The sequence below is a fragment of the Salvelinus alpinus genome, chromosome 3 (genome assembly GCF_045679555.1).
Source record: "Salvelinus alpinus chromosome 3, SLU_Salpinus.1, whole genome shotgun sequence".
NCBI lineage: Eukaryota > Metazoa > Chordata > Actinopteri > Salmoniformes > Salmonidae > Salvelinus > Salvelinus alpinus.
The window spans coordinates 110907612-110924740 of record NC_092088.1 but is presented as its reverse complement, the minus strand read 5'-3'; the positions used below and the strand labels follow the sequence as shown (position 1 = coordinate 110924740).

Here is a 17129-nt window from a genome sequence, read left to right as displayed (position 1 = left end):
GTTAAGCGAACGTGATAACCACTACACTACAGAAACTGCTGCATGTGATTTTTGCAAGGACTAAACCAAATTTTACTGATATTCACTGCATGTCTTTGAATTTCCAAAATAAGGCATTTATGAAAGCAACTATTCACTGTTATCAATACAGTTCTTACTGAATGTGTCAAAGAGCACTGTTTCCACCCAGTTTCGAACAGGGGACCTTTCGCGTGTAAAGCAAACGTGATAACCACTACACTACAGAAACTGCTTCATGTGGTTTTTGCAAGGACTAAACCAAATTTTACTGATATTCACTGCATGTATTTGAATTTCCAAAATAAGGCATTTATGAAAGAAAGCTCTTTTTCCACCCGGTTTCAAACCAGGGACCTTTTGCGTGTGAAGCGAACGTGATAACCACTACACTACAGAAACTGCTGCATTTGATTTTTGCAAGGACTAAACCAAATTTTACTGATATTCACTGCATGTCTTTGAATTTCCAAAATAAGGCATTTATGAAAGCAACTATTCACTGTTATAAATACAGTTCTTACTGAATGTGTCAAAGAGCACTGTTTCCACCCGGGGACCTTTCGCGTGTGAAGCGAATGTGATAACCACTACACTACAGAAACTGCTGCATGTGGTTTTTGCAAGGACTAAACCAAATTTTACTGATATTCACATCATTTATTTGAATTTCCAAAATAAGGCATTTATGAAAGCAACTATTCACTGTTATAAATACAGTTCTTACTGAATGTGTCAAAGAGCACTGTTTCCACCAAGTTTTGAACCGGGGACCTTTCGCATGTAAAGCGAATGTGATAACCAATACACTACAGAAACTACTGCATGTGGTTTTTGCAAGGACTAAACCAAATTTTACTGCTATTCACTGCAGGTATTAGAATTTCCAAAATAAGGCATTTATGAAAGAATGTACTGTTTCCACCCGGTTTCGAACCGGGGACCTTTCGCATGTAAAGCAAACGTGATAACCACTACACTACAGAAACTGCTTCTTGTGGTTTTTGCAAGGACTAAACCAAATTTTACTGATATTCACTGCATGTATTTGAATTTCCAAAATAAGGCATTTATGAAAGAAAGCACTTTTTCCACCCGGTTTCAAACCAGGGACCTTTTGCGTGTTAAGCGAACGTGATAACCACTACACTACAGAAACTGCTGCATGTGATTTTTGCAAGGACTAAACCAAATTTTACTGATATTCACTGCATGTCTTTGAATTTCCAAAATAAGGCATTTATGAAAGCAACTATTCACTGTTATAAATACAGTTCTTACTGAATGTGTCAAAGAGCACTGTTTCCACCCGGGGACCTTTCGCGTGTGAAGCGAATGTGATAACCACTACACTACAGAAACTGCTGCATGTGGTTTTTGCAAGGACTAAACCAAATTTTACTGATATTCACATCATTTATTTGAATTTCCAAAATAAGGCATTTATGAAAGCAACTATTCACTGTTATAAATACAGTTCTTACTGAATGTGTCAAAGAGCACTGTTTCCACCAAGTTTTGAACCGGGGACCTTTCGCATGTAAAGCGAATGTGATAACCAATACACTACAGAAACTACTGCATGTGGCTTTTGCAAGGACTAAACCAAATTTTACTGCTATTCACTGCAGGTATTAGAATTTCCAAAATAAGGCATTTATGAAAGAATGTACTGTTTCCACACGGTTTCGAACCGGGGACCTTTCGCGTGTTAAGCGAACGTGATAACCACTACACTACAGAAACTGCTGCATGTGATTTTTGCAAGGACTAAACCAAATTTTACTGATATTCACATCATTTATTTGAATTTCCAAAATAAGGCATTTATGAAAGCAACTATTCACTGTTATAAATACAGTTCTTACTGAATTGGTCAAAGAGCACTGTTTCCACCCGGTTTCGAACCGGGGAACTTTCTGGTGTGAAGCGAATGTGATAACCACTACACTACAGAAATCGCTGCATTTGGTTTTTGCAAGGACTAAACCAAATTTTACTGATATTTACTGCATGTATTTGAATTTCCAATATAAGGCATTTATGAAAGAAAGCACTTTTTCCACCCGGTTTCAAACCAGGGACCTTTCGCGTGTTAAGCGAACGTGATAACCACTACACTACAGAAACTGCTGCATGTGATTTTTGCAAGGACTAAACCAAATTTTACTGATATTCACTGCATGTCTTTGAATTTCCAAAATAAGGCATTTATGAAAGCAACTATTCACTGTTATCAATACAGTTCTTACTGAATGTGTCAAAGAGCACTGTTTCCACCCGGGGACCTTTCGCGTGTGAAGCGAATGTGATAACCACTACACTACAGAAACTGCTGCATGTGGTTTTTGCAAGGACTAAACCAAATTTTACTGATATTCACATCATTTATTTGAATTTCCAAAATAAGGCATTTATGAAAGCAACTATTCACTGTTATAAATACAGTTCTTACTGAATGTGTCAAAGAGCACTGTTTCCACCAAGTTTTGAACCGGGGACCTTTCGCATGTAAAGCGAATGTGATAACCAATACACTACAGAAACTACTGCATGTGGTTTTTGCAAGGACTAAACCAAATTTTACTGCTATTCACTGCAGGTATTAGAATTTCCAAAATAAGGCATTTATGAAAGAATGTACTGTTTCCACACGGTTTCGAACCGGGGACCTTTCGCGTGTTAAGCGAACGTGATAACCACTACACTAAAGAAACTGCTGCATGTGATTTTTGCAAGGACTAAACCAAATTTTACTGATATTCACATCATTTATTTGAATTTCCAAAATAAGGCATTTATGAAAGCAACTATTCACTGTTATAAATACAGTTCTTACTGAATTGGTCAAAGAGCACTGTTTCCACCCGGTTTCGAACCGGGGAACTTTCTGGTGTGAAGCGAATGTGATAACCACTACACTACAGAAATCGCTGCATTTGGTTTTTGCAAGGACTAAACCAAATTTTACTGATATTTACTGCATGTATTTGAATTTCCAATATAAGGCATTTATGAAAGAAAGCACTTTTTCCACCCGGTTTCAAACCAGGGACCTTTCGCGTGTTAAGCGAACGTGATAACCACTACACTACAGAAACTGCTGCATGTGATTTTTGCAAGGACTAAACCAAATTTTACTGATATTCACTGCATGTCTTTGAATTTCCAAAATAAGGCATTTATGAAAGCAACTATTCACTGTTATCAATACAGTTCTTACTGAATGTGTCAAAGAGCACTGTTTCCACCCAGTTTCGAACAGGGGACCTTTCGCGTGTAAAGCAAACGTGATAACCACTACACTACAGAAACTGCTTCTTGTGGTTTTTGCAAGGACTAAACCAAATTTTACTGATATTCACTGCATGTATTTGAATTTCCAAAATAAGGCATTTATGAAAGAAAGCTCTTTTTCCACCCGGTTTCAAACCAGGGACCTTTCACGTGTTAAGCGAACGTGATAACCACTACACTACAGAAACTGCTGCATGTGATTTTTGCAAGGACTAAACCAAATTTTACTGATATTCACTGCATGTCTTTGAATTTCCAAAATAAGGCATTTATGAAAGCAACTATTCACTGTTATAAATACAGTTCTTACTGAATGTGTCAAAGAGCACTGTTTCCACCTGGGGACCTTTCGCGTGTGAAGCGAATGTGATAACCACTACACTACAGAAACTGCTGCATGTGGTTTTTGCAAGGACTAAACCAAATTTTACTGATATTCACATCATTTATTTGAATTTCCAAAATAAGGCATTTATGAAAGCAACTATTCACTGTTATAAATACAGTTCTTACTGAATGTGTCAAAGAGCACTGTTTCCACCAAGTTTTGAACCGGGGACCTTTCGCATGTAAAGCGAATGTGATAACCAATACACTACAGAAACTACTGCATGTGGTTTTTGCAAGGACTAAACCAAATTTTACTGCTATTCACTGCAGGTATTTGAATTTCCAAAATAAGGCATTTATGAAAGAATGCACTGTTTCCACCCGGTTTCGAACCGGGGCACTTTGGCGTGTTAAGCGAACGTGATAACCACTACACTACAGAAACTGCTGCATTTTATTTTTGCAAGGACTAAACCAAATTTTACTGATATTCACTGCATGTCTTTGAATTTCCAAAATAAGGCATTTATGAAAGCAACTATTCACTGTTATAAATACAGTTCTTACTGAATGTGTCAAAGAGCACTGTTTCCACCAAGTTTTGAACCGGGGACCTTTCGCATGTAAAGCGAATGTGATAACCAATACACTACAGAAACTACTGCATGTGGTTTTTGCAAGGACTAAACCAAATTTTACTGCTATTCACTGCAGGTATTAGAATTTCCAAAATAAGGCATTTATGAAAGAATGTACTGTTTCCACACGGTTTCGAACCGGGGACCTTTCGCGTGTTAAGCGAACGTGATAACCACTACACTACAGAAACTACTGCATGTGATTTTTGCAAGGACTAAACCAAATTTTACTGATATTCACATCATTTATTTGAATTTCCAAAATAAGGCATTTATGAAAGCAACTATTCACTGTTATAAATACAGTTCTTACTGAATTGGTCAAAGAGCACTGTTTCCACCCGGTTTCGAACCGGGGAACTTTCTGGTGTGAAGCGAATGTGATAACCACTACACTACAGAAATCGCTGCATTTGGTTTTTGCAAGGACTAAACCAAATTTTACTGATATTTACTGCATGTATTTGAATTTCCAATATAAGGCATTTATGAAAGAAAGCACTTTTTCCACCCGGTTTCAAACCAGGGACCTTTCGCGTGTTAAGCGAACATGATAACCACTACACTACAGAAACTGCTGCATGTGATTTTTGCAAGGACTAAACCAAATTTTACTGATATTCACTGCATGTCTTTGAATTTCCAAAATAAGGCATTTATGAAAGCAACTATTCACTGTTATCAATACAGTTCTCACTGAATGTGTCAAAGAGCACTGTTTCCACCCAGTTTCGAACAGGGGACCTTTCGCGTGTAAAGCAAACGTGATAACCACTACACTACAGAAACTGCTTCATGTGGTTTTTGCAAGGACTAAACCAAATTTTACTGATATTCACTGCATGTATTTGAATTTCCAAAATAAGGCATTTATGAAAGAAAGCTCTTTTTCCACCCGGTTTCAAACCAGGGACCTTTCGCGTGTTAAGCGAACGTGATAACCACTACACTACAGAAACTGCTGCATGTGATTTTTGCAAGGACTAAACCAAATTTGACTGATATTCACTGCATGTCTTTGAATTTCCAAAATAAGGCATTTATGAAAGCAACTATTCACTGTTATAAATACAGTTCTTACTGAATGTGTCAAAGAGCACTGTTTCCACCTGGGGACCTTTCGCGTGTGAAGCGAATGTGATAACCACTACACTACAGAAACTGCTGCATGTGGTTTTTGCAAGGACTAAACCAAATTTTACTGATATTCACATCATTTATTTGAATTTCCAAAATAAGGCATTTATGAAAGCAACTATTCACTGTTATAAATACAGTTCTTACTGAATGTGTCAAAGAGCACTGTTTCCACCTGGGGACCTTTCGCGTGTGAAGCGAATGTGATAACCACTACACTACAGAAACTGCTGCATGTGGTTTTTGCAAGGACTAAACCAAATTTTACTGATATTCACTGCATGTCTTTGAATTTCCAAAATAAGGCATTTATGAAAGCAACTATTCACTGTTATAAATACAGTTCTTACTGAATGTGTCAAAGAGCACTGTTTCCACCCGGTTTCGAACCGGGGACCTTTCGCGTGTGAAGCGAACGTGATAACCACTACACTACAGAAACTGCTGCATGTGTTTTTTGCAAGGACTAAACCAAATTTTACTGATATTCACTGCATGTATTTGAATTTCCAAAATAAGGCATTTATCAAAGAAAGCTCTTTTTCCACACGGTTTCAAACCAGGGACCTTTCGCGTGTTAAGCGAACGTGATAACCACTACACTACAGAAACTGCTGCATGTGATTTTTGCAAGGACTAAACCAAATTTTACTGATATTCACATCATTTATTTGAATTTCCAAAATAAGGCATTTATGAAAGCAACTATTCACTGTTATAAATACAGTTCTTACTGAATTGGTCAAAGAGCACTGTTTCCACCCGGTTTCAAAACGGGGAACTTTCTGGTGTGAAGCGAATGTGATAACCACTACACTACAGAAATCGCTGCATTTGGTTTTTGCAAGGACTAAACCAAATTTTACTGATATTCACTGCATGTATTTGAATTTCCAAAATAAGGCATTTATGAAAGAAAGCTCTTTTTCCACCCGGTTTCAAACCAGGGACCTTTTGCGTGTTAAGCGAACGTGATAACCACTACACTACAGAAACTGCTGCATTTGATTTTTGCAAGGACTAAACCAAATTTTACTGATATTCACTGCATGTCTTTGAATTTCCAAAATAAGGCATTTATGAAAGCAACTATTCACTGTTATAAATACAGTTCTTACTGAATGTGTCAAAGAGCACTGTTTCCACCCGGGGACCTTTCGCGTGTGAAGCGAATGTGATAACCACTACACTACAGAAACTGCTGCATGTGGTTTTTGCAAGGACTAAACCAAATTTTACTGATATTCACATCATTTATTTGAATTTCTAAAATAAGGCATTTATGAAAGCAACTATTCACTGTTATAAATACAGTTCTTACTGAATGTGTCAAAGAGCACTGTTTCCACCAAGTTTTGAACCGGGGACCTTTCGCATGTAAAGTGAATGTGATAACCAATACACTACAGAAACTACTGCATGTGGTTTTTGCAAGGACTAAACCAAATTTTACTGCTATTCACTGCAGGTATTAGAATTTCCAAAATAAGGCATTTATGAAAGAATGTACTGTTTCCACCCGGTTTCGAACCGGGGACCTTTCGCATGTAAAGCAAACGTGATAACCAATACACTACAGAAACTGCTTCATGTGGTTTTTGCAAGGACTAAACCACATTTTACTGATATTCACTGCATGTATTTGAATTTCCAAAATAAGGCATTTATGAAAGAAAGCACTTTTTCCACCCGGTTTCAAACCAGGGACCTTTTGCGTGTTAAGCGAACGTGATAACCACTACACTACAGAAACTGCTGCATGTGATTTTTGCAAGGACTAAACCAAATTTTACTGATATTCACATCATTTATTTGAATTTCCAAAATAAGGCATTTATGAAAGCAACTATTCACTGTTATAAATACAGTTCTTACTGAATGTGTCAAAGAGCACCGTTTCCACCAAGTTTTGAACCGGGGACCTTTCGCATGTAAAGCGAATGTGATAACCAATACACTACAGAAACTACTGCATGTGGTTTTTGCAAGGACTAAACCAAATTTTACTGCTATTCACTGCAGGTATTAGAATTTCCAAAATAAGGCATTTATGAAAGCAACTATTCACTGTTATCAATACAGTTCTTACTGAATGTGTCAAAGAGCACTGTTTCCACCCAGTTTCGAACAGGGGACCTTTCGCGTGTAAAGCAAACGTGATAACCACTACACTACAGAAACTGCTTCATGTGGTTTTTGCAAGGACTAAACCAAATTTTACTGATATTCACTGCATGTATTTGAATTTCCAAAATAAGGCATTTATGAAAGAAAGCTCTTTTTCCACCCGGTTTCAAACCAGGGACCTTTCGCGTGTTAAGCGAACGTGATAACCACTACACTACAGAAACTGCTGCATGTGATTTTTGCAAGGACTAAACCAAATTTTACTGATATTCACTGCATGTCTTTGAATTTCCAAAATAAGGCATTTATGAAAGCAACTCTTCACTGTTATAAATACAGTTCTTACTGAATGTGTCAAAGAGCACTGTTTCCACCTGGGGACCTTTCGCGTGTGAAGCGAATGTGATAACCACTACACTACAGAAACTGCTGCATGTGGTTTTTGCAAGGACTAAACCAAATTTTACTGATATTCACATCATTTATTTGAATTTCCAAAATAAGGCATTTATGAAAGCAACTATTCACTGTTATAAATACAGTTCTTACTGAATGTGTCAAAGAGCACTGTTTCCACCAAGTTTTGAACCGGGGACCTTTCGCATGTAAAGCGAATGTGATAACCAATACACTACAGAAACTACTGCATGTGGTTTTTGCAAGGACTAAACCAAATTTTACTGCTATTCACTGCAGGTATTTGAATTTCCAAAATAAGGCATTTATGAAAGAATGCACTGTTTCCACCCGGTTTCGAACCGGGGCCCTTTGGCGTGTTAAGCGAACGTGATAACCACTACACTACAGAAACTGCTGCATTTTATTTTTGCAAGGACTAAACCAAATTTTACTGATATTCACTGCATGTCTTTGAATTTCCAAAATAAGGCATTTATGAAAGCAACTATTCACTGTTATAAATACAGTTCTTACTGAATGTGTCAAAGAGCACTGTTTCCACCCGGTTTCGAACCGGGGACCTTTCGCGTGTGAAGCGAACGTGATAACCACTACACTACAGAAACTGCTTCATGTGTTTTTTGCAAGGACTAAAACAAATTTTACTGATATTCACTGCATGTATTTGAATTTCCAAAATAAGGCATTTATGAAAGAAAGCTCTTTTTCCACCCGGTTTCAAACCAGGGACCTTTCGCGTGTTAAGCGAACGTGATAACCACTACACTACAGAAACTGCTGCATGTGATTTTTGCAAGGACTAAACCAAATTTTACTGATATTCACATCATTTATTTGAATTTCCAAAATAAGGCATTTATGAAAGCAACTATTCACTGTTATAAATACAGTTCTTACTGAATTGGTCAAAGAGCACTGTTTCCACCCGGTTTCGAACCGGGGAACTTTCTGGTGTGAAGCGAATGTGATAACCACTACACTACAGAAATCGCTGCATTTGGTTTTTGCAAGGACTAAACCAAATTTTACTGATATTTACTGCATGTATTTGAATTTCCAATATAAGGCATTTATGAAAGAAAGCACTTTTTCCACCCGGTTTCAAACCAGGGACCTTTCGCGTGTTAAGCGAACGTGATAACCACTACACTACAGAAACTGCTGCATGTGATTTTTGCAAGGACTAAACCAAATTTTACTGATATTCACTGCATGTCTTTGAATTTCCAAAATAAGGCATTTATGAAAGCAACTATTCACTGTTATCAATACAGTTCTTACTGAATGTGTCAAAGAGCACTGTTTCCACCCAGTTTCGAACAGGGGACCTTTCGCGTGTAAAGCAAACGTGATAACCACTACACTACAGAAACTGCTTCATGTGGTTTTTGCAAGGACTAAACCAAATTTTACTGATATTCACTGCATGTATTTGAATTTCCAAAATAAGGCATTTATGAAAGAAAGCTCTTTTTCCACCCGGTTTCAAACCAGGGACCTTTCGCGTGTTAAGCGAACGTGATAACCACTACACTACAGAAACTGCTGCATGTGATTTTTGCAAGGACTAAACCAAATTTTACTGATATTCACTGCATGTCTTTGAATTTCCAAAATAAGGCATTTATGAAAGCAACTATTCACTGTTATAAATACAGTTCTTACTGAATGTGTCAAAGAGCACTGTTTCCACCTGGGGACCTTTCGCGTGTGAAGCGAATGTGATAACCACTACACTACAGAAACTGCTGCATGTGGTTTTTGCAAGGACTAAACCAAATTTTACTGATATTCACATCATTTATTTGAATTTCCAAAATAAGGCATTTATGAAAGCAACTATTCACTGTTATAAATACAGTTCTTACTGAATGTGTCAAAGAGCACTGTTTCCACCAAGTTTTGAACCGGGGACCTTTCGAATGTAAAGCGAATGTGATAACCAATACACTACAGAAACTACTGCATGTGGGTTTTGCAAGGACTAAACCAAATTTTACTGCTATTCACTGCAGGTATTTGAATTTCCAAAATAAGGCATTTATGAAAGAATGCACTGTTTCCACCCGGTTTCGAACCGGGGCCCTTTGGCGGGTTAAGCGAACGTGATAACCACTACACTACAGAAACTGCTGCATTTTATTTTTGCAAGGACTAAACCAAATTTTACTGCTATTCACTGCAGGTATTAGAATTTCCAAAATAAGGCATTTATGAAAGAATGTACTGTTTCCACCCGGTTTCGAACCGGGGACCTTTCGCATGTAAAGCAAACGTGATAACCAATACACTACAGAAACTGCTTCATGTGGTTTTTGCAAGGACTAAACCAAATTTTACTGATATTCACTGCATGTATTTGAATTTCCAAAATAAGGCATTTATGAAAGAAAGCACTTTTTCCACCCGGTTTCAAACCAGGGACCTTTTGCGTGTTAAGCGAACGTGATAACCACTACACTACAGAAACTGCTGCATGTGATTTTTGCAAGGACTAAACCAAATTTTACTGATATTCACTGCATGTCTTTGAATTTCCAAAATAAGGCATTTATGAAAGCAACTATTCACTGTTATAAATACAGTTCTTACTGAATGTGTCAAAGAGCACTGTTTCCACCCGGGGACCTTTCGCGTGTGAAGCGAATGTGATAACCACTACACTACAGAAACTGCTGCATGTGGTTTTTGCAAGGACTAAACCAAATTTTACTGATATTCACATCATTTATTTGAATTTCCAAAATAAGGCATTTATGAAAGCAACTATTCACTGTTATAAATACAGTTCTTACTGAATGTGTCAAAGAGCACTGTTTCCACCAAGTTTTGAACCGGGGACCTTTCGCATGTAAAGCGAATGTGATAACCAATACACTACAGAAACTACTGCATGTGGTTTTTGCAAGGACTAAACCAAATTTTACTGCTATTCACTGCAGGTATTAGAATTTCCAAAATAAGGCATTTATGAAAGAATGTACTGTTTCCACACGGTTTCGAACCGGGGACCTTTCGCGTGTTAAGCGAACGTGATAACCACTACACTACAGAAACTGCTGCATGTGATTTTTGCAAGGACTAAACCAAATTTTACTGATATTCACATCATTTATTTGAATTTCCAAAATAAGGCATTTATGAAAGCAACTATTCACTGTTATAAATACAGTTCTTACTGAATTGGTCAAAGAGCACTGTTTCCACCCGGTTTCGAACCGGGGAACTTTCTGGTGTGAAGCGAATGTGATAACCACTACACTACAGAAATCGCTGCATTTGGTTTTTGCAAGGACTAAACCAAATTTTACTGATATTTACTGCATGTATTTGAATTTCCAATATAAGGCATTTATGAAAGAAAGCACTTTTTCCACCCGGTTTCAAACCAGGGACCTTTCGCGTGTTAAGCGAACGTGATAACCACTACAATACAGAAACTGCTGCATGTGATTTTTGCAAGGACTAAACCAAATTTTACTGATTTTCACTGCATGTCTTTGAATTTCCAAAATAAGGCATTTATGAAAGCAACTATTCACTGTTATCAATACAGTTCTTACTGAATGTGTCAAAGAGCACTGTTTCCACCCAGTTTCGAACAGGGGACCTTTCGCGTGTAAAGCAAACGTGATAACCACTACACTACAGAAACTGCTTCATGTGGTTTTTGCAAGGACTAAACCAAATTTTACTGATATTCACTGCATGTATTTGAATTTCCAAAATAAGGCATTTATGAAAGAAAGCTCTTTTTCCACCCGGTTTCAAACCAGGGACCTTTCGCGTGTTAAGCGAACGTGATAACCACTACACTACAGAAACTGCTGCATGTGATTTTTGCAAGGACTAAACCAAATTTTACTGATATTCACTGCATGTCTTTGAATTTCCAAAATAAGGCATTTATGAAAGCAACTCTTCACTGTTATAAATACAGTTCTTACTGAATGTGTCAAAGAGCACTGTTTCCACCTGGGGACCTTTCGCGTGTGAAGCGAATGTGATAACCACTACACTACAGAAACTGCTGCATGTGGTTTTTGCAAGGACTAAACCAAATTTTACTGATATTCACATCATTTATTTGAATTTCCAAAATAAGGCATTTATGAAAGCAACTATTCACTGTTATAAATACAGTTCTTACTGAATGTGTCAAAGAGCACTGTTTCCACCAAGTTTTGAACCGGGGACCTTTCGCATGTAAAGCGAATGTGATAACCAATACACTACAGAAACTACTGCATGTGGTTTTTGCAAGGACTAAACCAAATTTTACTGCTATTCACTGCAGGTATTTGAATTTCCAAAATAAGGCATTTATGAAAGAATGCACTGTTTCCACCCGGTTTCGAACCGGGGCCCTTTGGCGTGTTAAGCGAACGTGATAACCACTACACTACAAACACTGCTGCATTTTATTTTTGCAAGGACTAAACCAAATTTTACTGATATTCACTGCATGTCTTTGAATTTCCAAAATAAGGCATTTATGAAAGCAACTATTCACTGTTATAAATACAGTTCTTACTGAATGTGTCAAAGAGCACTGTTTCCACCCGGTTTCGAACCGGGGACCTTTTGCGTGTGAAGCGAACGTGATAACCACTACACTACAGAAACTGCTTCATGTGTTTTTTGCAAGGACTAAAACAAATTTTACTGATATTCACTGCATGTATTTGAATTTCCAAAATAAGGCATTTATGAAAGAAAGCTCTTTTTCCACCCGGTTTCAAACCAGGGACCTTTCGCGTGTTAAGCGAACGTGATAACCACTACACTACAGAAACTGCTGCATGTGATTTTTGCAAGGACTAAACCAAATTTTACTGATATTCACATCATTTATTTGAATTTCCAAAATAAGGCATTTATGAAAGCAACTATTCACTGTTATAAATACAGTTCTTACTGAATTGGTCAAAGAGCACTGTTTCCACCCGGTTTCGAACCGGGGAACTTTCTGGTGTGAAGCGAATGTGATAACCACTACACTACAGAAATCGCTGCATTTGGTTTTTGCAAGGACTAAACCAAATTTTACTGATATTTACTGCATGTATTTGAATTTCCAATATAAGGCATTTATGAAAGAAAGCACTTTTTCCACCCGGTTTCAAACCAGGGACCTTTCGCGTGTTAAGCGAACGTGATAACCACTACACTACAGAAACTGCTGCATGTGATTTTTGCAAGGACTAAACCAAATTTTACTGATATTCACTGCATGTCTTTGAATTTCCAAAATAAGGCATTTATGAAAGCAACTATTCACTGTTATCAATACAGTTCTTACTGAATGTGTCAAAGAGCACTGTTTCCACCCAGTTTCGAACAGGGGACCTTTCGCGTGTAAAGCAAACGTGATAACCACTACACTACAGAAACTGCTTCATGTGGTTTTTGCAAGGACTAAACCAAATTTTACTGATATTCACTGCATGTATTTGAATTTCCAAAATAAGGCATTTATGAAAGAAAGCTCTTTTTCCACCCGGTTTCAAACCAGGGACCTTTCGCGTGTTAAGCGAACGTGATAACCACTACACTACAGAAACTGCTGCATGTGATTTTTGCAAGGACTAAACCAAATTTTACTGATATTCACTGCATGTCTTTGAATTTCCAAAATAAGGCATTTATGAAAGCAACTATTCACTGTTATAAATACAGTTCTTACTGAATGTGTCAAAGAGCACTGTTTCCACCTGGGGACCTTTCGCGTGTGAAGCGAATGTGATAACCACTACACTACAGAAACTGCTGCATGTGGTTTTTGCAAGGACTAAACCAAATTTTACTGATATTCACATCATTTATTTGAATTTCCAAAATAAGGCATTCATGAAAGCAACTATTCACTGTTATAAATACAGTTCTTACTGAATGTGTCAAAGAGCACTGTTTCCACCAAGTTTTGAACCGGGGACCTTTCGAATGTAAAGCGAATGTGATAACCAATACACTACAGAAACTACTGCATGTGGTTTTTGCAAGGACTAAACCAAATTTTACTGCTATTCACTGCAGGTATTTGAATTTCCAAAATAAGGCATTTATGAAAGAATGCACTGTTTCCACCCGGTTTCGAACCGGGGCCCTTTGGCGTGTTAAGCGAACGTGATAACCACTACACTACAGAAACTGCTGCATTTTATTTTTGCAAGGACTAAACCAAATTTTACTGATATTCACTGCATGTCTTTGAATTTCCAAAATAAGGCATTTATGAAAGCAACTATTCACTGTTATAAATACAGTTCTTACTGAATGTGTCAAAGAGCACTGTTTCCACCCGGTTTCGAACCGGGGACCTTTCGCGTGTGAAGCGAACGTGATAACCACTACACTACAGAAACTGCTTCATGTGTTTTTTGCAAGGACTAAAACAAATTTTACTGATATTCACTGCATGTATTTGAATTTCCAAAATAAGGCATTTATGAAAGAAAGCTCTTTTTCCACCCGGTTTCAAACCAGGGACCTTTCGCGTGTTAAGCGAACGTGATAACCACTACACTACAGAAACTGCTGCATGTGATTTTTGCAAGGACTAAACCAAATTTTACTGATATTCACATCATTTATTTGAATTTCCAAAATAAGGCATTTATGAAAGCAACTATTCACTGTTATAAATACAGTTCTTACTGAATTGGTCAAAGAGCACTGTTTCCACCCGGTTTCGAACCGGGGAACTTTCTGGTGTGAAGCGAATGTGATAACCACTACACTACAGAAATCACTGCATTTGGTTTTTGCAAGGACTAAACCAAATTTTACTGATATTTACTGCATGTATTTGAATTTCCAATATAAGGCATTTATGAAAGAAAGCACTTTTTCCACCCGGTTTCAAACCAGGGACCTTTCGCATGTTAAGCGAACGTGATAACCACTACACTACAGAAACTGCTGCATGTGATTTTTGTAAGGACTAAACCAAATTTTACTGATATTCACTGCATGTCTTTGAATTTCCAAAATAAGGCATTTATGAAAGCAACTATTCACTGTTATAAATACAGTTCTTACTGAATGTGTCAAAGAGCACTGTTTCCACCCGGGGACCTTTCGCGTGTGAAGCGAATGTGATAACCACTACACTACAGAAACTGCTGCATGTGGTTTTTGCAAGGACTAAACCAAATTTTACTGATATTCACATCATTTATTTGAATTTCCAAAATAATGCATTTATGAAAGCAACTATTCACTGTTATAAATACAGTTCTTACTGAATTGGTCAAAGAGCACTGTTTCCACCCGGTTTCGAACCGGGGAACTTTCTGGTGTGAAGCGAATGTGATAACCACTACACTACAGAAATCGCTGCATTTGGTTTTTGCAAGGACTAAACCAAATTTTACTGATATTTACTGCATGTATTTGAATTTCCAATATAAGGCATTTATGAAAGAAAGCACTTTTTCCACCCGGTTTCAAACCAGGGACCTTTCGCTTGTTAAGCGAACGTGATAACCACTACACTACAGAAACTGCTGCATGTGATTTTTGCAAGGACTAAACCAAATTTTACTGATATTCACTGCATGTCTTTGAATTTCCAAAATAAGGCATTTATGAAAGCAACTATTCACTGTTATCAATACAGTTCTTACTGAATGTGTCAAAGAGCACTGTTTCCACCCAGTTTCGAACAGGGGACCTTTCGCGTGTAAAGCAAACGTGATAACCACTACACTACAGAAACTGCTTCATGTGGTTTTTGCAAGGACTAAACCAAATTTTACTGATATTCACTGCATGTATTTGAATTTCCAAAATAAGGCATTTATGAAAGAAAGCTCTTTTTCCACCCGGTTTCAAACCAGGGACCTTTCGCGTGTTAAGCGAACGTGATAACCACTACACTACAGAAACTGCTGCATGTGATTTTTGCAAGGACTAAACCAAATTTTACTGATATTCACTGCATGTCTTTGAATTTCCAATATAAGGCATTTATGAAAGAAAGCACTTTTTCCACCCGGTTTCAAACCAGGGACCTTTCGCATGTTAAGCGAACGTGATAACCACTACACTACAGAAACTGCTGCATGTGATTTTTGCAAGGACTAAACCAAATTTTACTGATATTCACTGCATGTCTTTGAATTTCCAAAATAAGGCATTTATGAAAGCAACTATTCACTGTTATAAATACAGTTCTTACTGAATGTGTCAAAGAGCACTGTTTCCACCCGGGGACCTTTCGCGTGTGAAGCGAATGTGATAACCACTACACTACAGAAACTGCTGCATGTGGTTTTTGCAAGGACTAAACCAAATTTTACTGATATTCACATCATTTATTTGAATTTCCAAAATAAGGCATTTATGAAAGCAACTATTCACTGTTATAAATACAGTTCTTACTGAATGTGCCAAAGAGCACTGTTTCCACCAAGTTTCGAACCGGGGACCTTTCGCATGTAAAGCGAATGTGATAACCAATACACTACAGAAACTACTGCATGTGGTTTTTGCAAGGACTAAACCAAATTTTACTGCTATTCACATCATTTATTTGAATTTCCAAAATAAGGCATTTATGAAAGAATGCACTGTTTCCACCCGGTTTCGAACCGGGGACCTTTCGCTTGTTAAGTGAACGTGATAGCCACTACACTACAGAAACTGCTGCATTTTATTTTTGCAAGGACTAAACCAAATTTTACTGATATTCACTGCATGTCTTTGAATTTCCAAAATAAGGCATTTATGAAAGCAACTATTCTCTGTTATAAATACAGTTCTTACTGAATGTGTCAAAGAGCACTGTTTCCACCCGGTTTCGAAAGGGGGACCTTTCGCGTGTTAAGCGAACGTGATAACCATACACTACAGAAACTGCTGCTTGTGATTTTCGCAAGGACTAAACCAAATTTTACTGATATTCACTGCATGTATTTGAATTTCCAAAATAAGGCATTTATGAAAGAAAGCTCTTTTTCCACCCGGTTTCAAACCAGGGACCTTTCGCGTGTTAAGCGAACGTGATAACCACTACACTACAGAAACTGCTGCATGTGATTTTTGCAAGGACTAAACCAAATTTTACTGATATTCACTGCATGTCTTTGAATTTCCAAAATAAGGCATTTATGAAAGCAACTATTCACTGTTATAAATACAGTTCTTACTGAATGTGTC

The 17129-nt window shown here is 37.5% G+C and overlaps 3 non-coding genes across 3 annotated transcripts; all 3 read right to left on the bottom strand.

The window, feature by feature from the left end:
- Window positions 1–5789: 5789 nt before the first annotated feature.
- trnav-cac (transfer RNA valine (anticodon CAC)) lies at window positions 5790–5862 on the bottom strand. The gene has a single exon. It is a non-coding gene; the product is annotated as a tRNA-Val (tRNA).
- A 2637-nt stretch (window positions 5863–8499) lies between these two features.
- trnav-cac (transfer RNA valine (anticodon CAC)) lies at window positions 8500–8572 on the bottom strand. Its single transcript has one exon. It is a non-coding gene; the product is annotated as a tRNA-Val (tRNA).
- Window positions 8573–14259: 5687 nt separating this feature from the next.
- On the bottom strand, window positions 14260–14332 carry trnav-cac (transfer RNA valine (anticodon CAC)). The gene has a single exon. It is a non-coding gene; the product is annotated as a tRNA-Val (tRNA).
- Window positions 14333–17129: the final 2797 nt, after the last annotated feature.